Below are 22,554 nucleotides of genomic sequence, written 5' to 3'. Positions count from 1 at the left end.
CTTAAGGAATCCCATAGAGAATAAGGTAGCCAGCTCCTGGGAGCCATCCCCAATGGCCTTATCTGCGCATGAGAGCACTCCCAACCAGTCCGCAGCAAAGTCCTCTTGAAGTGTACTAAAGTTTTATATTTTCTTGGCTAACGCCCCAACTGTCCAGTCCAAGAAGCTGAATAATTCAAAGACTTTAAAGACATCTCTCACGAAACAGTCTAGCTCTGAGGACGTGAACATGATGTTAGCGGAGTTAAAAGCCGATCTCTGCATTAAGTCCAAAAGGCTGGAGAAGTGCCCCTGGGAGGAGGCAGAAACTCGCAGTGAAGGAGCTTCCCCAGTGGAGTAGAACAAGTACCTATTTGGTGACAAGAGGCAGGAAGGAGGTGCACTGAAAACTGCCTTACCAAGCTCCCTCTTTTCTGCTAACCAACTGTCAATGCCTGCTAAAGTGTTCCTAGAGGATGAGGAGAGGACCATCTTTGGTAGTCTGGAGGCCTCTACCGGCTGTCTCATCATGAAGGCCAAACTAGGTGACAATGGGGCCCTTGGAAAGAAGAAAGTCGGACAGCAGAAGAGGAAGTAGTTCAAGAACGCTGCATATGCATATGCTGACACTGGAAACTGGGCGTAAGGACACTGGGCGCTGCTCGGAAGTTGGCTGCTCGGACACTGAGTCCTCATAACCTGATCACATGGACGCTGGGCGATTTGACACTATACGCTCAGACATTGGGTGTTCGGACACTGCGCTCGGAAGTCAAGCGCTCAGACACTTGGTGCTTGGACATTATATGTTCGGAAACCAGGCGCTCGGACAACTTGGACGAGGAATACCATGTCAAAGACTGGCTCTCCATCACCAAAGTGTCATGCACAACCCACTTGGGACTGGAGGATGGGCACTCAGAAACCTTGGATGAGGAATGCCGCGCCAAAGACTGGCTCTCCGTCACCAAAGTGTTATGCACAACCTGCTTGGGACTAACCCAAAAACTGCAGGTGGGAAGAGGACTGTGCTCTTGTTCCTTAGGAAGCTTATGGGGAAGTGGAGAAGCACACCCAGCAGAAGGAGCATGCCTTTTCAATGGCCTTGATACTTTCGAAAAGCGTTGACGCCCCCTGTCCGCACTGGTGTCCGAATCACTGGACGACAGAGCATGAACATTTGTATGGACACCTTTCCAACGGCGATCTGCCGAGTCCTGGGTTCGATCAACAGGCTCAGTTGAGGAGGTAACTACCGTGGGCAAACCCAACCGACCTCCCTTAGACTCCCAGTTCGCTTCCTCTGCTTCCTCCCAGGTTTGGGGGTCTAACATTGAACTTTGTCTAGGAGCATCGGTGGGATGAGTCGTTACCTCCTCCACTGACACTGCACCTGCACCAACACTAAGTACACTTACCTGGTCCATAAGGGCCTTAACTGAGGACCCAATTTGGGCTACAGTGTTAACAAGCAGACCAAATTTTTGGTAAATTCTAGCTTCTAGGCTGGCGATGGCATCAGGTTTGGAAGAATGGGAGCCAGGCGGCGGAGTTTGAGAAAAAGTCGGAGGGCTGGTGACAGGAGAGAAAGCAGTCAGGCGTAGAGGGCACAGACTGAAAAGCAATATCTGATTTCCGAGTGGAAACCTGACAAGCTAACCCTTGAGCCTTGGCTCTAGCAGCCACCTTTCTCCGTCTGTCTTTCTGGAGTCTATCTAGATGTGCATCCCAGTCTTTGCATTCGCCACATTTGGGTTCAAACAAGCAAATTTGCCCTCTACAATGGCAACACAACACAAAGTGTGCAAGTCATTCAGTACTTAGCAGAAGTAAGTCTAGTATTATAGCCTTTGCTGCAATACCTAATACAGGCAGTCCCCAGTTACTGGCGGGGTTCCGTTTCTGAGGGTGTGATGATAACCGAAAATCGCTGCTAACCGAAAATCGGCGATTTTGGCAATTTTCGGGGGTTATCGGCGCCTCTGTTAGGTATGTATTGGCGTCAATACCCAATTATCGGCGCCGATAAGCAGAAATCGTTTTGTCGCTAGACAAGTGCCATAAAACCGGATCGCTGTTAACCGAGCCCGCCGTTAACCGGGAACTGCCTGTACAGTACTAGACAAGTTAGAATCCAACATACTAAGTCAAAATTAATCACAAGTTTGAATAAAGAACTAGCTAAGCTAATAAATAGCACGCTACCAACGCGAATGAATACTTCACCAAAGGCGAAAGATAAAACCTTCCTGCAAAATTCAAGTCAGAGCTGCTCAACCAAACGATGTTCAGTTGTTGACCGGCAGAAACGAATTGAGCCCTCCAGCACTGTTATACCTATTCTTCCCCAAAAGTGGGTGGGGTCTGATTACCTACACTAAAACAACAGCGTTACTGTGAATTTCAAATTTTGAACTGCCACAGTAAGTGAAACTACTAGCTATGTAGTTACTTGGTAAGTTACATAAAAAAAAAAAAAAAAAAAGATTCAGCAAGAGGCAGGAATCCTTCACCCCACGAGGACTCCCTCGCTCCCCGAGAGGGGGAAGTAATCACAGAAGGCAACAGAATAGGAATGGAGGGACAGAGGAAGGCACCAGAAAGATATGGAGGGGGTCACCAGGGCATATCCCCCTCTACCCACTGTGGTGCCAGCTATGACTGAGGTACAGTATGAAGATCTCCACCTGATGATTTTGCACCCCTGCTTCCCTTCGAAAAGGAAGAGCTCGCAGAAGCAGCCCACCTGGACTTCTCATATGAGCCCTTAGACTTCCCAATTCTTGTACCTACATGGTGGAAGAGAGTCCTGGGTCAAAGAGGAGAAAGGCAAGTTCAGCAAAGACCAAGAAGATGAAGAAGCTTGCTGAGCACACTTTTCCCCTTTCCTCTCACTGGTCCTGCTCACCTTCTGTACCAAAGGGCTGGTCAAGGTTGGAACTAAATACAAAGCCACACCTACCAGAGGATCTGCTGCAGGAGGTACTACTGTTAAAAAGGTTCCCCTCCTTTGCAGCAGACAACAAAGCCAGGGCAACTGCTAATACTCCAACAGACACATCAGCAGGCACCTTGGGTGAAGAAGGCTCAGCCAGGGTGTTGAAGAAGGATGGGAAAGATGGACTACCTCGTATATTCAAGAGGAGGCCAAATCTTTAGAAAGTACTCAAATGATGACCACACCATATGAGTACAGTACCTGTAACATCATTATCATAGGAGGAGGGCAAGGTAGTTGCTGAAGAGCGCTTCCCTCAGTAGCTGATCCATTCTCAGATGATAGGGCATGAGCAGATTTAACAGACTTAGTACTATCCCTCCTAGAAGGGTACCACTAACATAAGGTAGACTAAAAATAGAAGGAAGTAGAAGTGAACTCAAAAGGTTGTGTGGCATCATCAGCTGATAATGGCAGCAAACACCTCCTACCTTCTTCCTATCTTCGCAAACCTAATCCACTAAGGCAAACCCCAAACTGCACATTCCATACAAAGAGAAGCCCTAGTGCAGGAAATCCCCTTACACAAATCACAATAGGTTTGTGAGTCAGTCACTAAGGCAGACATAAACTACCAACAAGATGGCCACACTTTTCTTCAAGAGGCAAAAAAAAAACAAAAAAAACAAAAAAGCAACTAGCAAGGCAACAAACACAATCAAACATAGTGAGCAGGCTACTTATCCAAATTCTCAACTGAAGTCAGGACAAAGTAGCGCAGCAGGTCTAAATATAACAGGCCAAAAAAATAGTGTTTGAATGTTGACAAGTGAGGGATACTCTCCCACTCACTCCCATATCCATCAATTACTGACCTTGTTGCAAGGTTTTGAACAACTAATTCCAGCTCACACTGAAAGATAATGCTGTGTAAAAAGTGAAGGTTTGTATTCTGTAGGAACAAACTCCTGTCCCTTACATTGCCTTTATACTTGGTCTTTCTCTGTAATGAAAAAACAAAAAAAAAATAAAACAAACAAAAATGCAGAAATATTTAAGCTCAGCAGACAGCTCGCAGACTGAAACATGATGTCTGCACTAGGTGACAGTTTAAGAAAAGTGCCTGGCACTCCAGGTGATAATGAATATTCCCCGACTCACCTTCTGTAACCACCAATTAACTACTTTGTCAACAAGACTATCCAATTGTCTATGCACACATAGACCTCGCATGCACTGAACAAACAATTAAATGTATATTCCTCGCCATCTGTCTCTTAGGCGCACTCAGTAAAAAAACTGAGTACGTGTAGAGCGATTGGGACAAAGGCTCATCTACAGGTGATCCCAAGGATTATGCTTGGGAGGTTCAAGAATATCATCTTGTCTAAATGAGTATGTGCAGAGTGGCCCATAACTGCCCTGCCAGAAGCAGGACAATCACACACAGGTGACCAAGAGCCTCTGCTTCCCTCCAAGAAGGGTGAGTGCTCACGTAAAGCCCACTGGGACTTCTTATGAGAAGCCTTAGACTTTCCCTTCTTCTTCCTCCTACAAGGGGGAAGAAAGGTCAAGGCCAAGGAGGAAAAGGAAGATGAGTTCAACAAAGAGGAGGAAGAGTGTTGAGTATGCTTCTTCCATTTCCTCTTTTGAGTCGGTTCTGGATGTTGAGGGTATGGTCAAGGCAGGAACTGAAGATGTCAATACTGTATTAAAGCAGCAACCAGGAGGCCCACCACTGGAAGGAATACCACTACAGGAGGACCCCCACCTTCATGGAAGCCAAGGAAGCAGCAGGAGCTGGCGAAGGGGAGAGCTCCTTCACTGTAGCCAGGTTGTCAAGAGGGGGGATATTTAATGCATGGCATATCTTTCACAGGTACTCCAATAAGAACAGCAGATCTTTCCTAGATAGTGACCCCCAAGGGTTTTAACTTGGTATGTACCCCACTTCGCAGCATGTTTAGTACAAGCTCTTTGGGGATTACCGTAACAACATAAACAAAAGACTATAAATATCATAAAGATAACGACCCCCAAGAAAACCCTTGGGGGTCACTGTCTAGGAAAGACCCAAAACATCTTCCTAGTACTGCACCTGGCATGGCAGGAGTCAATTAAGGAAGAGGGTGGTAGCACTAGACCCAACAGCAGCAATGTTCTCCAAAGAAAGCACGTGGCAGGACTCCTTCACCATTCAAGCACTAGTTCCACATGGGGTAGGAAGCACTCTCCATAGACAGTAGAACAGAACGGCAATGGAGGAGGGAAAAGCAAGGAACTAGAAGGATTTGGTGTATTACAAGTGGTGTATTTCCCCCAGTGAGGCTGGCAAACATCTTGTCCTTTCTCTTCTTCCTACTAAACTTCTTCTACTGAAAAGAAACAAAACCAACACACTCCTTGAACTCCTTGGGTACGTGTACCCATGGAAACATGGGTACACACTCCCTTACAAAAATCACAGTTTTTTAAAGTATTAAATTGTATTGCTTTCAGCTGAGCTGGGAATGGCTGTTGAACTTTCAAACAAGGTGGTCAGGCAGTTAACTACCGTCCGGAAAGCGGGAGTACCGCCTGCCCGGATATAAACATTCCAATTTGCCTTTCGCCCCAGGTGTCAGATTGAGGGGTGGCATGAGGTGGGCATGAAATGTAATGTAAAAGACCTCAGGTTTGTATAGTTAGGAAAAATACAATTCACTTTAAAAAATTGTGATTTGTTCCGACATGATATACAAACCGTCGGTCCTTTACATCAGGAAGACTCACTGGTTGGAGGGAGGAATCTGAGTGAATCTCTATGAACTGACTGGAGTTCACCACACCTTGTCTTCCCTTCCTGGTCGATAGAGCGAGGAAGGGACAACTGCCTCTGACAAAATGATCGGGTTGTAAGAAATGCGAGATCAATTGTCAGACTTCTGGGTCCCTTTGCATGAATGAGGCAATGTTAGTTCAGGCAAAGTAGGATAAGAAGAACTTAAAGTTGGTGACATTAAGGCAAATACAACCATTGGGTTTGTCTTATTGTCATGGTCTCCTTCCTCCCCTTGCCAGAAAAAGGAATGGGGTTGCTTCTATGATCCTGAAAGGAAATAGAATGGAAGTGCTAGCTGAGTGCTTACCTGCATCGACCGCCAGACCCAGCATGTAATGACATGTCCGTTCCCTGCCCATAGGAAGAGAGTCAAGATGAGGAGAGGGAAGAGAGGCCAGTCACTCCACATTCATTCTCCCATCACAACCTTACATCTTAGGCGAGACGCAACCTGTCCTGTTAGAGGAGCCGGGTAAGCTACACAACTTGAGCAGCCACCACAGGACCCAAGGAAAAAGTGTCCAAGGACTTGTGGCCAACATCCCAAAGGTAGAAGGAAGTGGAGGTGGTCTGTTGGGACCACATGCCAGCCTTCAGAACCTGTGGGACCGTCAGGTTCTTCCGGAATGCATGGGACAGACCAATACTGTGGACTTCGTGGGCTCTCCGACGAAGCGTACCAGTGTCTTCTTCTCAGCAGCAGAATACGCTCTCCTTATTGTCTCATAAAGCCAAAAAGAGATCGTATTCTTGGACACTTCTTTCTTGGTTGAGCCAGCGCTAACAAAGAGTCGTCGACACTCAGGCCAGAGGTAGCGAGTCCTCTTTAGGTAGTGCTGCAGCACTCTAACAGGACATAGTAGCATCTTCTCTGGATTGTTACCAACAAAGTCCTCTGGGGACCGATGGATTCTGAGTCTTCGCTACGAAATCCGGGACGAAATCGAGCATGACTGATCCCCATCCCCTCGAGTGTTTAACATCAAAGGAAAGTCTGCGAAATTCGCCAACTCTCTTTGCCGATGCCAGGGCAAGCAAGAAGACAGTTTTGAGGGTCAGATCCCTGTCTGATGACTCTTGTAAAGGCTCATACGGTGCATGAGTCAGGCTCCTTAGAATGAGAGTCACATCCCACACAGGGGGCCTGAGATCCCTAGGTGGGCAAGACCTCTAGAAGCTTCTCATCAATAGGGATACTTCAAAGGACGAGGAGATATCTACACCTTTCAGCTGCAAGACTAGGCCGAGTGCGGCCCAATAGCCTTTTACAGCTGAAACGGAGAGAAGCTTCTCTCAGTGAAGAAAGACGAGGAAGTCCGTGACCAACCACAGAAGACGGACCACTTTCCCTGGTATAAGGCTGTAGAGGATCCTCTGAGGTATCCAGCCAGATCCATTGCTGAGCGATGTGAAAAGCCTCTCGCTCGCAGATGGCGGATAACCTCCAGCCGTGAAGACACGGACTGCACTGCCAGGTGATACCGCTCGACATGGGGTTGACACAGCAAGCTGGGCTGGGGGGATCTCTTGGTGCCTTGGAAAGGAGAGCTAGCAGGTCGGGATACCAAACAGCCCATGGCCATTTGGGTGCCACCAGAATCATTCTGAGATTCGGAGTGATCATCACTTGGTTGATCACTCTGCGAATCGGACAGAATGAAGGAAAGGCATAGAGGTCGAGGTTGTCCCACGGGTGCTGGAACGCGTCCTCGACAGCAGCCAATGGGTCCAGCACGACTGAGCAGAAGACCTGAAGTTTTCTATTGTGCCAGGTGGCAAACAGATCGATGACTGGACACCCCTACAGGTCGAACAACCTTTCCGCGACTTCCAGGTGAAGGGACCATTCTGTTCCGATCACCTGATTCTGGTGGCTGAGCTTGTCCACCATGACATTCCTCTTGCCTGGAATGTACCTGGCTGACAGCTCTACTGAGTGAGCCAGCACCCACTCATGCACCTGTATCGTCAACTGGTGGAGCGGGAGGGATACGAGACCCCCCCTGCTTGTTGACGTATGCCATTACCGTGGTATTGTCACTCATCAGTACGATGGAATGTCCCATTGCTAGATCCCGGAACTCTTGGAGAGCCAGGAAGGCTGCCTTGAGTTCCAGGATATTGATGTGAAGGTGCTTGTCGTCTCGGTGCCACACTCCTGAAGTCAGCAACTCCTCCAGTTGTGTGCCCCATCCCTCGGTCGATGCGTCCAAGAATAGAAGCATGTCCGGAGGGGGAGCATGTAGGCATACTCCTATTAAGAGGTTCCTGTTGTCCATCCACCAGTCTAGATCCTCTCTCACCTCCTCGGAAAGAGGTATGAGATAGGACTGGGGGTCTCAGGACTGGGACCAATACTCCTTTAGTCTCCATTGTAGAGACCGAAGGTGAAGACACCCATGAGGGGCCAGCTTCTCCAATGACTACAGGTGACCGATGACGACTTGCCACTGCCAAGCTGGCTGTTCCTGTTGAGACAGAAACAGTTGTGCTGCCTTCCTGAACTTGCTGACATGAGAGTCTGAGGGAAAGACTTTCGCTGCTACCATATCTGTCAGCATGCCCAGGTACTTTATCCTCCGCTTGGGGATGAGAACCGACTTCTCGAGATGTACTACAATCCCAAGGTTGCGGCAAAACTTGAGGAGCCAATCCCTGTCCTGTAGCAACTGCGAGTGAGAACTCGCCAGGACCAGCCAGTCATCGAGATACCCAGTAGACGTATCCCGTGTGAATGGGCCCAAGCTAACACAAGAGAAAACACTCTTGTGAGCACCTGGGGAGTAGTTGAGAGCCCAAAACAGAGTGCCCTGAATTGGAAGACCAACTCCCCAAGGATAAAGCACAGGTACTTGCGAGAGGACAGATAAATGGGTATTTGGAAATACTCATCCTTCAAGTCCACCGTAAGCATGAAGTCATTCTCCCTGATGGAGGCGAGCACGGATCGCGCTGTCTCCATTGTGAACCAAGTCTGGCGAATGAAATGGTTCAGGGGAGAGAGGTCTATGAACGGTCTCAACCCCCTGTGGCTTTCCCTAAGAGAAAGATTCGCCTGTAAAAGCCTGGGAACCGATCTGACACGACCTCCACAGCACCCTTGCTCAGCATGGCTTGAAATTCTTGCATTAGCGCAATGTCCTTTGGAGATCCAGGAATGTAGGCGCCGAGACGGACCGATGTGATGGTGAGGGGTGGCTGAGACTCAAAGGGTAGTAGATATCCCTCCTGGAGGACGTCCACTATCCAGGTCTCGGCTCCGTATCGCTGCCATGTTGCCCAATGGCACAACAGGCAACCCCCACCTTTGGCAGCAGTTGAGGGGGGGAAGCCACCCCAAGCATTTCCCCTTCTTCCCATTGCCCCCTTTACCTGACTGGAAAGCGGGCTGAAAGGGGTGCGAATGCCCACCCTTTCCAGATGAAGAAGGCTGGGTGTTCCCGCGGGATTCCCTCGAAGACTGGGATTTCTTAGGGGCCGAGGAAGTGCTAGTCTGACCCGAAGGCTGGGTTGCAGTGGAACGTGAAGACCCAGAGGTCTTGGCCACTGCCTGGTGGACAAGGCGGTCGCTGTGATCGGCCCGACACTTGTCCACCACAGCATCCACCAACTCTCTAGGGAAGAGAGAGGCAGAACCCAGTAACGGTCCGTTCCGCAGGGTCATTGCCGACTCGGGCCCCACGGACCTGGCAAAGCGAGAAAGAACAGTGTCTCTCCACTTCAGGACCATGTTGGCCCAAAGGTTTGCTGTCTGGTGGGCAAGGTAGGAGATGGCTCTACCTCCAGACTGGCACAGTCTCCTGAAACTGGAGTCCTCCCTGGGTACAATAACGCCCGAGGAAGCAGCCACTTTGGATACTGTGAATGACCACAGATCCAACCAGGAGACTGCCTGGATAGCTGCCATGGCAGTGGCTTCCAGGGCTACTGCCTCTTGCGGCGAATGAGAAATACTCTCCGCAGTAAGTTGCTGCAACGAGAGACCTGGACCTAGACGAACCAGATCTGCCAGCAATGCCCATTCTGAAGGCATGCAGAAATGTGGAGAAGCAGCCTGTCCGAGTAGTCTGATCGCAGAGAATTGTCTTGCCCAGACACAAGACCACTCACTTGATCGAGGACTCCCTTGGCAAGCGTGGACCACAGCACCACCACAGAAACCTTGGGTTCCTTTTTCGGTCCCCAGAAGGATTTGAAGCGCGAAGGACAATCCACAGATGAGGCCGTGGTTTCTTCTCTAAGGTCAATGTGCTGAAGAACCAGTGCAATTACCTCTGCAAAAGTCCTCTGTATCTCTGGGGTGTCTGCATCCTGGGGAAGAGGACCCTTAAGCCCTTCCAGGGTGCAGTCCTCCCAATTTACTCTCCCCACAGGAGGGAAAACCTCAGCAGACCCCTGTGATCCTTCCTGCACTACGCGGGTGTACGATCTGGTCGATCCGAGAACCGAGCCAGGAACGTAAACCCCCCGAGGTTGAACTCTGGGGAGACGACTCATCGGAGTTCCTCCTGTCCGACTCACACCTCCTAGGGGGAGCCCACGAGTTTCAGGGGACAGGCAAGGAGGATCAGGCACCCCTGCCGGTCTTGCTGGCAGAACCAGCAGGAGCAGTGGGCCAGGAGCAGTCACCAACCCATGGTGATGATGGCAACCTGGGTCAAGAACACTTTTGCCTCGGTGAAGCGTTGTCCCAAGGAGAGCTGGCTGCGCAAACATGGCCGCGGACTGGGTGGAGTCGAACGCGCAGCTGGCTGGCGAGAACATGCGCTGTCCTCTAGACAGGCCCCAGACTTCTTCGAGGCCGAAACCTCACGAGAAGACTCAGCAGGGGACCTCTCCTCTGTCTCGTCAGGTGTCAGGACTCAAGAGACTGGCGCACCTTCCCAGGAACCTTGCTTGGCACTCGTAGAAGTGCTAGCAGGAAGAGTCGGAACACCTGCTTGTCCAGACTCTTTCTCCCGTCCTGTGCCCAAGTCGGTACAGAGAGAGGTCTCTCCAGTACCAGACCGAGGTACCCGGGTCTCCTTAGAAACCCGGGTACTTGGTGCAACTTGCGAACAAGTCCGACACAGTGCTGGCCTTAGAAGCGAACTTCTTTGGCACAGCAGCGGGAGCGCGAACAGAGGTCTCCACGCCCTCGGCACCAGAGACGACTGAGCCGGGGGGTCAACAAACTAGTTCCCCGGCCCATGGGCTGGGAAGAGCCGACGAGAGATCCCACTGTCTTCCCTGTGGAAGGGGGTAGTCCCCTAGAAGTCTTGGGGCAAGACTTCTGGGGGGGGGGGAAGGTAAGAGAGACAGGCTTCTTCTTCTTTGGCTGGCAAGCCTCAGAAGAAGAAGAAGAAGAAGAGGTAGCAGATGACGAGGACGACGAAGACGGAGACGAAGATGACGACACATTCCTAGACCTCTTCTTCGTCATTTTCTTCACGATGGAGGTCAGGTTCCCCATCCAGGAGGGAGCAGCAGGAGACGCAGGAGCGGCCAGGGGTGCCAGGGAAGCAGGCACAACCCCGGCAGTGGGGACGTCAATGATCGGGCCAGCAGCTACTGGGGCAGGTGGAGCAGTGAGGGAGCCCGGTAGGCCAGCAGCCGGTGCATGGGTAGAGGGCACGGGTGGAGCAAGAGCAGGAGCCAGGCCAGGCCATGAGTTAGGAAATCCAGGAGCTGGAATTGGAGTCGGAAATGAGCGTGGGTCAGCAACAGCAGGGACAGCAGGAGCAAACATTCCGAGATATAAGGCACTGATGATGTGACCATACTGGAGGGGCCAGGCAGAGTTAACGGGGCCAAGAAGCCAGGAGGCAGCGGCAAGGCACGGAACACAGCAGGAGCTGCTGATACCTGGGTGCCCAGGTACGAGGAGACAGTCACAGGCAGCTTGGTAAATGACGTCATGGTGATGGTTGATGTGGTGGAAGTGGCAGCTGTGTGGGTCGTCACGGGAGCGCCGGACAGATGAGAGATCATGCCCTCCAATGAAGGAATGCCAGGTAGACTGAGTTGCAGCCAGGTAGATGTTAGGTCAGAAGCCTGCCCACTGAGAGACACCTCCACCACCAAACCTGAAGGCAAAGTCGGGTCAAAAGAGGAAGCCTCAACTTGCTCCGGGGGAAAAAAATTTCCCCCCTGGAGTGAGGAGAGGTCCCAGAGAGGATGTCCTGATCGTCCGCTCTCCCGCAGCCATCTACACCCGACGAAGTGAGTGAAGAAGGCAAGGGGGAGTCCTCAGCTGAAGGAGAGGCAGCAAGAAGGGGGGAAACTTGCTGGGAGGGAGAAACGATCCCGACTGGTTAGCCACCAAGGGAGTCATTGGGGGTGTATAACCCTCAGATGATGCCTTGGTGGGCTTCCTTCGGTACTGTCTCCTCCCCTCAAAATTTGCCCATTGCTCGGCAGACCAGGAACAACACTCTGAGCAACGAGAGTTATGAGAACACACAAGTCCTCTGCAGGTGGAGCAAAGGGCGCGTGGGTCCATATCAATATGCAAGCGGAAGCTATTGCACTTCTTCCCTCGTACCCCAGGACATACACGCTGGGGAAAAGAGGGCTTACGGGGTTTATCAACATTCATAATTAACAAAAAACAAGAAAGATCCCACCAGGAAAACAGCTCAACAGCAGTCAGGGCAGAGAGCAAGAAACATGTCTGCAGCGCACCATGGCCGAAAGCAAATTGGAATGTTTACATCCAGGCAGGCGGTACTCCCGCCTCCTGCACGGTAGTTAACTGCCTAACCACCCTGTCCGAAAGTTCAACGGGTGTTTCCAGCTCCGCTGAAAGTAATTCCTAATGTAAAGGGCTGATGGTTTGTATATCGCGTCGGAACAAACAAAATACTGTACTTGTGAGGATCAACCATTACAGGAGACATGATGCTCCCACGAGGATGCCCAATACCAGCCACTTTGGGGGTGAATGTAAAAATGACAAATTTTAAACCAATTTGTATTTCTCATAAATAACAAACCTGCAGTGAAAAAGTGAAAAATTCTCTAGCGCCAGCTGGAGTCCACTTAAAAAAAAGGTTTCAAGGAATTGGTGATATCGGGGGATGGCGAAGATGGCGGTGAAAAGGAGGAGCTGACTAAGAGATAATGTGGAACTCTTGTTACATTGTGTCTTATAGTGAAATAAAGAACTTTAACTGTCAGAGACAACAAAACTACATTAGCCACCAGCCTTGTTTGTCGTCATTTCCTCTCTCCCCTTCCCCTTGTAAGAGAGAGGAAGGGACTTGCTTCCAAAATAGTTTGTATTGTGTATGAACATTCAAGTAAGATACAGACTGTCCTGATAGGAGCACTGGAAGAGCAACACAACTTGTTGAGCAGCCACCACTGGACCCAAGGAAAAAGTGTCCAAGGACCTGTGGGGAACGTACCACAGATAGAAGGATATGAAGGTGGTTTGGCATAGCTATGTACCAGCCTTTAAGATCCTTTGAATCAACAAGTTCTTTTTGAACACGATGGAAAGGTCTAGACCCCTGACATCATGTGCTCTTGCATGCACTGAATTGGCCTCTGGATTTGAAGTAAGTAGAGTAGGCTTTTTTAATTACTTCTTGAAGCCAAAAGGAGACAGTATTCTTGGATACTTTCTTCTTGATCCAGCCTGTACTAACAAAAAATCTTTGACAACCCAGTCTGAAGTGTCGAGTCCTTTTTAGGTCGTTACACAGTGCCCTAACAGGACATAAAAGTAACTTATCAGGGTCATTACCAACAAAATTTGTAAGTGAAGGGATGGAGAAAGACTCGAATCTGTTGTTGTGAGCAGAGGGATTTTGAGTCTTAGCCACGAATTCCAGGACAAATTTGAAGGCTGCTGAACTCCAACCCCTTGTGTGTTTAACGTCAAAAGATAGTCTGTGTAGTTCACTTACTTTCTTGGAAGATGCTAAGGATAAAAGGAAAACAGTCTTGAGAGTTAAATTTCTATCTGAAGAAGCTCTTAAGGTTCATATGGACTACATGTGAGACTGCTAAGTACTGTACCAATGTTAGGTCCCAATTTGGAGGTTTAAGATCTCTCGGGAAACGTGACGGTTCGAAACTCTTGAGAAGCACAAAAATCTCCCACAAAGAAGATAGATTCACGTCTTTCAGACGTAAAGCCAAACCTAGGGCAGCCCTGTATCCCTTGATTGCTGATACTGAAAACAGTTTCTCCCTGCAGAGAAAAATGAGGAAGCCTACTACTTGTTGAATGGTAGTTCCAGCTGAAGAGAGACCCCATTGACGACACCAATCATAGTAGACAGCCCACTTTCCCTGGTACATGGCTGCAGAAGACCTCCTGAGGTAGCCTGGCATATCTGTCACTGCTCTGTGAGAAAAGCCTCTCGCTCGCAAGAGATACTGGATAGTCTCCAACCATGAAGAGATAGGGACCCATCTCTTGATGTGAGGTTGACACAGAAGCTTGTACCAAGGAGGAATCTCTCTCGGTGCTTCTGTCAGTAAGGCTAAAAGATCTGGGTACCATTCAATGAGGCCACATGGGAGCTACAAGGGTCTTCCTGTGGTTTTGGGAAATCATCACTCTGTTGATGACTTGACAGATGAGGCAAAAGGGGGAGGGGTACACGTCCAGATTGTCCCAAGGATGTTGATGGGCATCATCCGCCATGGCCCAGGGATCTGGAACAACAGAACAAAATACCTCTGGTTTTTTGTTAATGGCCTTCCCCATAAGATGAAAAAGACTTTCTGCCACTTCTTGATGCAGTGACCACTCTGTTCCCAGAACTTGACCCCGGTGACTCTGCTTGTCTGCCACCATGTTCTTGCCTGGGATGTTTCTGGCAGAGATAATTACGTACTGATTGAGAGACCACAGTTCTACTGTCAAGTCGTGAAGATGATGCGACACTAGCCCCCTTTGTTGACATCAGCCACCATCGTAGTGTTGTCAGACATTAGTACCATTTGTATTTTTCCTAACAATACACATCCACTACATCATACAACTGGCTATCCTTAGACGCGCATGCGCAGACGGCTATGAATAGATTTGCTTTGAAGAATACCACTACCTATGTAGGGCCTAGCCTATTGGTAAATACCATTAACATAAACAAAATACATAAGGATAAACAAAAAACATAAACAAAAGGTGGTAAATGTTCGGATCGGCGACATCTGGAAAACAGGCCGTGACATACGGCTTCAATTTTACCAAAAAAATTTCCCTTCAGAATATAAGATAAGCCATCGATTTACATATATCCTCACGGCGTCAAAAATTAAATTACAAAAACACTCCTGGACAAGCGACAAACATGTAGGCCGACTCTAAAAACCTAGGCTAAGCTACTATGATTTGTGTGTATGTGTTTAATAGGATTTAGATCACTTCTTTGTTCAAAAGAAAAGTTTTCGAGGAAGTTATATCCACCTCAATGAAGCCTCTGAAAGAGTGCTATTTAACATTTTCCGACCATCCTAATCATCAAAGGTAGGCTAGCCTACCACAAAAACTTCCTAATGGAGTTGCCTGATGTTGATGAGTTTGTTTATCTTTGAGAAATTCACTAACCTTGGGAATCCTTTACCACCTCCACGGCCTACATATTTTTTCTTGAAGACGAGTTCATTACTGAATTTAAAGCGAAAAGGATCACAATACGAAAATATCTCTTGTAACGTCACAAGGTGACGGACTTGCAGACGAACAGGCGATTGAAGGTAACGTTTTCTTTGAATATATCATTACAAGAACTGGAAACGTTTTGGAAAAAATTCCTTTGTTATCAGTATTATTTGTTTTTCCTTTAATATTGTTATACATATTATTTTCGAATGCCAAGGGAACATTTTCTTAATGATTCACCGTGTTCTAAAGTAGGTTTGTTAGGAATTTGAATTCCATAGTATAATGAACTTCCTCATTTGACAGTCATGTTACTTATAAAAAAAAACTTGCTTTCCTACTATTACCACTACCATTACTGAGTGCGTTCAGTGGGATTCAAGTAATATATCCATAATGTAACAATTGATGGTAATATAATCCTTAGGGGCATTACGTATCCGCTCCCCCCACCTTCAAAAACTCAAAAATCAAATTACCACTGTACCCTTCAGCATACTTATACTGTATAAAGGCCAGTAGGGAGAAAGCTGGAAAACAGCGTGTCATGAAGTGGAGTTATACACAGACGAAATCAATAGGTGAATATACTCTGCGTTTTAAAGCATTCTCATTATAACAAGATCACTCTAGCTCACGTGATCGTGACTACGAGCGTTAGCCAACGCCTGTGGAAATGGTACGGGCAAAGACACGCATGAAATTCATTTTTCTTTCATAAATTCATTAAATTTATCGGCAAAGGGAACGTATTTTTCAAAGTTTTTGTCATGTTAAGTTCAGTTTGTATGAAGAATACTTCAAGAATGAGGCAGACCTTTTTCCCGATCCTTGTAACGTTTCTCGGCAACTCAAAATTAATCAATAGAAACTAATCAATTTTGCATGAAAGGAAGTGGAGGACGACCTCTGGCTGGTGAAGTACACAAAGGAAGGAATATTAATAATTCGAGACCTCTGATATCGGTTATTCGTTCTTGGCAATGCCAGGGAAACAATAAGGCCTTTGTGTCTGATCAGCAGTCTGCGGGTTTGATCTTGAGCTAACAACAACAGGTGGACACAAGTGAAAGCCTTAGGAAATTATTCTAATTTGTGGAATTATGAGTAGATTACGTAAAGGCTACTAATTTAAAGCATTATACGCAAATTTATGACGAGAATGAAACTTCAACATTGGACGCCTCAGTTTTAAATCCAGAATGTTAATATTAGTATTAATGTCAATTTCGTTTTATTGCTGCTCAGAGAAGACATTTTCGTTTGCAGCAAGCAATCGTTAACCTCACAAGAAACATATTAACAAATTATTTTCAATTACTGAGAGACACACACGCACTGGTCTTACGTAAATATTAAAAATTTTTGTATAAATATGTATATATATATATATATATATATATATATATATATATATATATATATATATATATATATATATATATATATATATATATATATATATATATATATATATATATATATATATATATGCCTTGCGCGCGTGTTGTTTCAGTCACCAAAAATTCAGTTTTGAGTGGTTAAATTTATTTTTGCTTGATTCTTAAGGTAAAGGTTTAGGGTCAACTCATCTGTACGACATCACTGTCCCGAGGAAAGGATGTTCGCTATCTTAGACTCTGTTAAGGGCAAACCAACCATGATGCGTTGCTCGAAATATGCAGCTTTTCACGGGCCAAGAATGTCGTCTAAACATTTCTCTAATCCGTGCTATCGACTAAACGTTTCTTAAATCACTGACACTCAATTAAGCGTTTCTTGAATCACTGCCATTAACTAATTGCACACTAATCGCAAGATCGCTTTCTTTCCCAGGATCCCTTTTACAGTATCGAATGTCAGCAATCGTCAGCTTTTCTCTAATTTACGCAAAATGTTCAAATGACTGTCGAATCACTGCCAAGTGTCGTCGAAAAACATGTACACTCGATACCCAGGATCCCTGTTACACAAATACACACACACACATACACACACACACACATATGTATATATATATATATATATATATATATATATATATATATATATATATATATATATATATATATATATATATATATATATTAACTTTATCACATACACAATTGTGCTGTGCATTAGTAGAATTACTAAAAGGACCTCATTCAAACTGGATGGTATCTGTACGGATACTTGATAATGTGGACTGTTTGTCAAAGAAAGCTTGTAACTTTTACTGAATAAATACTCCATTAGATACCATCCAGTTTGAATGAGGTCCTTTTTAGTAATATATATATATATATATATATATATATATATATATATATATATATATATATATATGTGTGTGTGTGTGTGTGTGTGTATATATATATATATATATATAGAGAGAGAGAGAGAGAGAGAGAGAGAGAGAGAGAGAGAGAGAACTAACTTTTACTTGTTCGATAAAACAATCATAAGCATAGATTTATCGCTGGTCATGATGACTTCCTTCTTTCTGCCTGAAAATAGCCTTAAATTACAGCTAGTATATTTCAGAAGGCTCGTGCCCTTCAGCTCTCCAATTACTATACGGAAGAACAACATTTCGGCTATATCTACAGTAGCTGATCCTAGGTCGTCCTCATTCCACCTGTTCCAGTCAGTGGCAGCCTCCTAAGTGCTGGTTTTCTTCCTATTCTTCTTCTTCTTAACAATCTTGAGATATTGTGAGTCTTCTCTGGGACACATGTTCATTCTTTATCCTCTTAAAATGACTCACCTCATTGTGCTTAAGATCAGCAGGTTGTCTTCACAACTCCTATTTAGAGTAAAATAAGTGGGTCAGTATTCAAGGTGAGTAAAAGTTTAGAAAACAGATTGTGATTTTAATGCCACCTTTCTAAATGCTGCCTTCATTGTTCTTTTACTCGATATGCTATGTACAGTTCAATTTTTGTTTATTTCTGAGTCTTTTAATTTGATTCGGTATATTTTTAAGTCTACTAGATGTTTTTTACCATGCTACGCAAGTACTTATTTATTTATTTTGACTTCATTCTCGCCCGCAGTGATTGAGATTATTGTTTTCTGTCTCGTCTAACAATTTCAGGTAAGTTTTTTCTTACCTAGCCTTCGTGCTATTCATATTATTCATTAAAAGGGAAAATGATGGCGGTAGATAAAGCAAGAGGACCCTTGAGGTATTGAATTACACAAACACCTCATATGTTCTCCAGACAACTTCCATTTTGTCACATATTTTAGGCAATATTGCCTCATTCGCCAAAAACCCAGGTAATGTGATGTAAAGTCTAAAGCGGATGACAATCTAGTGAAGAGGAAAGTGAATCTAAATAAAAAATACCCGTAGATATCGATTCACACTTCACTGTCTTTGACTTCAAATACGAGAATATTTAAATATAAATTTAATATGAGCGATGCTGCTTTGTTAAATAAATTTTCTAGAGCTTTTTATGATTAGAAATTTATTCTGCATTACAGGAATGCATGAAAAAATGGGGCACTCAGATAAAGAGCGAAACCATTTTAATGCTTTTCTATGGTCTATGCTAGTTTTTCAGCAGGTCATGTCTTGATCGTTTTTTATGTATTGTATTTATCAAAATATGTTTTAAAATGGCCCACAACTACTGATAACAACAAATTTTAGTGCTATTGCCATGCTTAGACTATAAATAATGGATTGCCCTCTTGGAGAAAGGGGAAGGTGATAGCCAGATGAAGAGGCGCGTAATGACCTCTGGGAGAAAGGAGGGAGAGCCCTAGAATAAATGGGGTGAGAGAGATGTTGGTGTGGAAGCAGTGCTAAATTCAGGCGAATAGTGCAATGACTCAATAGTACTACGCCATCCTTGATTCAGTAACGGAGGATGAATGTGCCATAACCGCTGTCTTGTTTGTCTCTCGCAACTAGTGTTGTACAGGACATTTTAAGCAAGCTACTGAGCAAAAATTCTTGTATTTCATACGGCTTCCTTGAAGGATTAGTGCCCATAAAACCAACAAAGTCAATAACATATTTCATAGAAAACTGCTCCGTAAAATGTTGAAGATCCTGACAAAACCTGTTACCTGATTTATATTCAATATTTGCCCCTCCCAGTCGATTGAAATTCTGGTAATGTGTTATTGCAGAAACCCCCTCCAAGAAAGATAAATCTGTCTTAAGGGTACTCAAGGGTTGCGAGTGAAAAATTATATATATTTGATACCAACCCTTGATAAGAATTCTGACGTCACTCACCAAGAGTCTCTCCTCTCACAGCATTATAAATGCCTCCCCACATGTAAGCGTCATCTTGACCCTGAATATGAATAACTCCCACGCACCCCCCTCCCTCTCTCTCTCTCTCTCTCTCTCTCTCTAACTTTACCTTTAGCTTGGTCATATTTTAACAAATCTAATGAATCAAATCATTTTCATTACGCCTTCTGTTAAGTTGAAAATGAGTATATGATTTATTTGCTCAAGAAAAGCTTTTTTTCTTCTTATTTCATTCTTACTTGGGTTTCCAAAGGAATTTAATGGAATCGTATCCAAAAAAGTAAGAATTAATTTTACGTCCGTTGTGTTTCCATATATATATATATGATGATTATTATCACTTTTGTACGTGATTCATTTATCACACATTACCACAGGTGAAAAATAAGAAACAGGGTATAGGTCTGACCGGTTTCGACTTTATTTCAAGCCATTGACGAAGGACTGATACAGAGTGTGAGAAGTGACTTCTCACACTCTGTATCAGTCCTTCGTCAATGGCTTGGAAATAAAGTCTTCTCACACTCTGTATCAGTCCTTCGTCAATGGCTTGGAAATAAAGTCGAAACCGGTCAGGACCTATACCCCGTTTCTTATTTTTCACCTGTGGTAATGTATATATATATATATATATATATATATATATATATATATATATATATATATATATATATATATAAACATACATACATATATATTATATATAAAACAGGTTTTTTTCCTTTTTTTCTAAGTTTTAGATTCCGCGTCCTCGGCGTATCGAAATCCCGACCCCTTTGGCTACTCCACGGTCCTACTCCAACCCACCCTCTATTGATGAATGGGGTCGGTACGGCCTTATAAGACTACCCCAGGTACAGAAACTTAACGGTCATCGACCTTTCACGAGAGCAAAACAAAACTGGATTAGTAAGCTCCGATGTGGAAAGTACAACAGGTATGTATTTAAGCTTGAGCATGGGTCTTCCCTCTATACCCCTAGGGGAGCTTCCAAACACCAGTGGAAAACCTGTTATGGTGCACAAGTAACGTATTTTTCTTAGGAATTTTCCTCCTCCTCTGCAAGAGATTGTTTGCTTCTTTTTTTTTCGCAAGCCATATTTTTCTTGAATTCGCTTCTTTTCTACCGATCTTTCATTTTTCTTATTCACTGTTATGAAGATGAAAAAAAAAACTTTATTTCAAGATGGAATGGGAATTTGCGGCGGTTTGTGACCTGGTGTGAGTACAGGTAATAAAAATTTCAGGGTTCTCTCCACCAGTTTCGCTACCTACTGAGACTAAGGCCAAGAAGGATAAGCTGCTTTAAATAAATCTTGATTATTGCCAGAGTTTGGTCTAATTTATTAGAGCACTCAAGGATTCAAGAAGAATTTCACTTAGTCTGCTAATGCCAGCAGGGATGATATCACTAAGTTCTTGGATATATATTATACAGCATGTGTATTCACCCCTAAATATTGTTTGTTTTGACCTTAGATTTAGAGGTTTTAGTACCATCGTGGTCACAGTAATTATAATTGTTACTACTAACCTCAATTCACTGGGTGTAGAATACTTTTTAGTGGTGTAAAATTAGGGGCTGACTAGTATACAAAAATAAAAATGTTGCTGTTATGTTGGATTTTACAGTCATTTTTGCACTTTCCATTTTATATCATTAACTTTCGAATTTTCGTTCTTGTTTCATATACCCTAAAATACCCTAAAATTAGTAAACTGAAATTAAGTAAAAACAAACAATAACGATTACTGTGAGCACGATGATACCTGAACCGACACCTCTAAATCAAAGGTAAAAACAAATAACATTTCCAAGTTCGCATACGCTAAATCATACAGATCCGAGAGCAGCGTACTGTAGCCCACCTTGCAGTAACAGATATAAGGGTACTTCATCTTGATCAAGTTGTCAGTGTTGCTATTTTTGTCTTCATGCTCCTTTGGTATTCATATAATTTAGTTTGAATACTTCCTTTACCAAGTGCGATAGACTATCTGGCATTTTCACATCTCTAAAGAGATTATTTATTCACCTGTCAGTCTATTTGTTCCTTTTCAATCATTCATCATTGTTAGTTTTTTGGGGGGTGTTATTAAATTCGATGTCCAAAAATTGGATTAAAACTTTTTCAAGAAAGTTCAGCATCTCTTCTTTTACGCTGAGGCCAACGAAATTGCCAAACAAATTCCTTCAGCGAAGAAAGACCTCAAGAAAAAAAGGAAATAGACTTGAGGGAACCACCTCCTTGAAACGGAAAGGCTTCAAGATTCTGAAAAACAAGAAGGCGTTCACGCCTCAGATTCCATCATGATATGGAGAGAAGAAGACATTCTGATCAGAGCAGTATGCATCTGTCCTAAAAGGAATTGATAGGTTATGTCATTTACTATCTGAAAGACTGTAAAACAAAAGATTTACTGTTAAGGACAAATTAAACCCCCGCCTCTCTCTCTCTCTCTCTCTCTCTCTCTCTCTCTCTCTCTCTCTCTCTCTCTCTCTCCCCCCTTGTAAGTACTTCTTAAATATATGAGAACAACGAGGAACTTTACATACCTTGAAGAAAACGGAAAACCAACTCAAGATGCAGAAAAACAGATTAATAAAAGAATGATAAAGAGCTCCCACAAATGAAAAAGAAAGCTTAAAAGAGAAAAAGTCTCAGAAAGTGCTAAAAGAAATCACAACTGCAATGCAATTCGTCAGTCATGCTAGGAGGAAATTAAATAGGAATTTAAAACTGAATTCCATACGTCTAGTTTGTTACACTTTAACCTTCACATTCACAAACTGCATACTCACACATCAGAGAACGAAGTGTTGGAATGGACGAGCAGGAAGGGGAAAAAGTGACTTTGGAAGTTAATCCATCTGTGAACGAATATCAATAATCAATACATCAAAGCTACACATTGCATTGTCTTTCTCGCTCGATTTGTGCTTTCAACAGGGAATC

At 44.7% G+C, this 22,554-nt stretch overlaps 1 protein-coding gene across 4 annotated transcripts in view; it reads right to left on the bottom strand.

The window, feature by feature from the left end:
* Positions 1 to 22,554, bottom strand: part of Rpp21 (ribonuclease P protein subunit Rpp21) — a 115,077-nt gene that overhangs the window by 85,748 nt on the left and 6,775 nt on the right. For 3 of the 4 annotated variants that reach the window (XR_010852147.1, XR_010852146.1, XM_067098933.1), the window contains exon 1: positions 15,286 to 15,436. The exons of the other annotated variant lie outside the window; for it this stretch is intronic. The gene's annotated coding sequence lies outside the window, so the exon portion shown is untranslated. Of the gene's footprint in view, positions 1 to 15,285; positions 15,437 to 22,554 lie in introns of those variants that run through there. 4 annotated transcript variants of the gene reach the window in all.

Source organism: Macrobrachium rosenbergii, chromosome 4, assembly GCF_040412425.1.
Source record: "Macrobrachium rosenbergii isolate ZJJX-2024 chromosome 4, ASM4041242v1, whole genome shotgun sequence".
NCBI classification, from domain to species: Eukaryota; Metazoa; Arthropoda; class Malacostraca; order Decapoda; family Palaemonidae; genus Macrobrachium; species Macrobrachium rosenbergii.
This window is presented reverse-complemented; position numbering and strand designations above follow the sequence as displayed.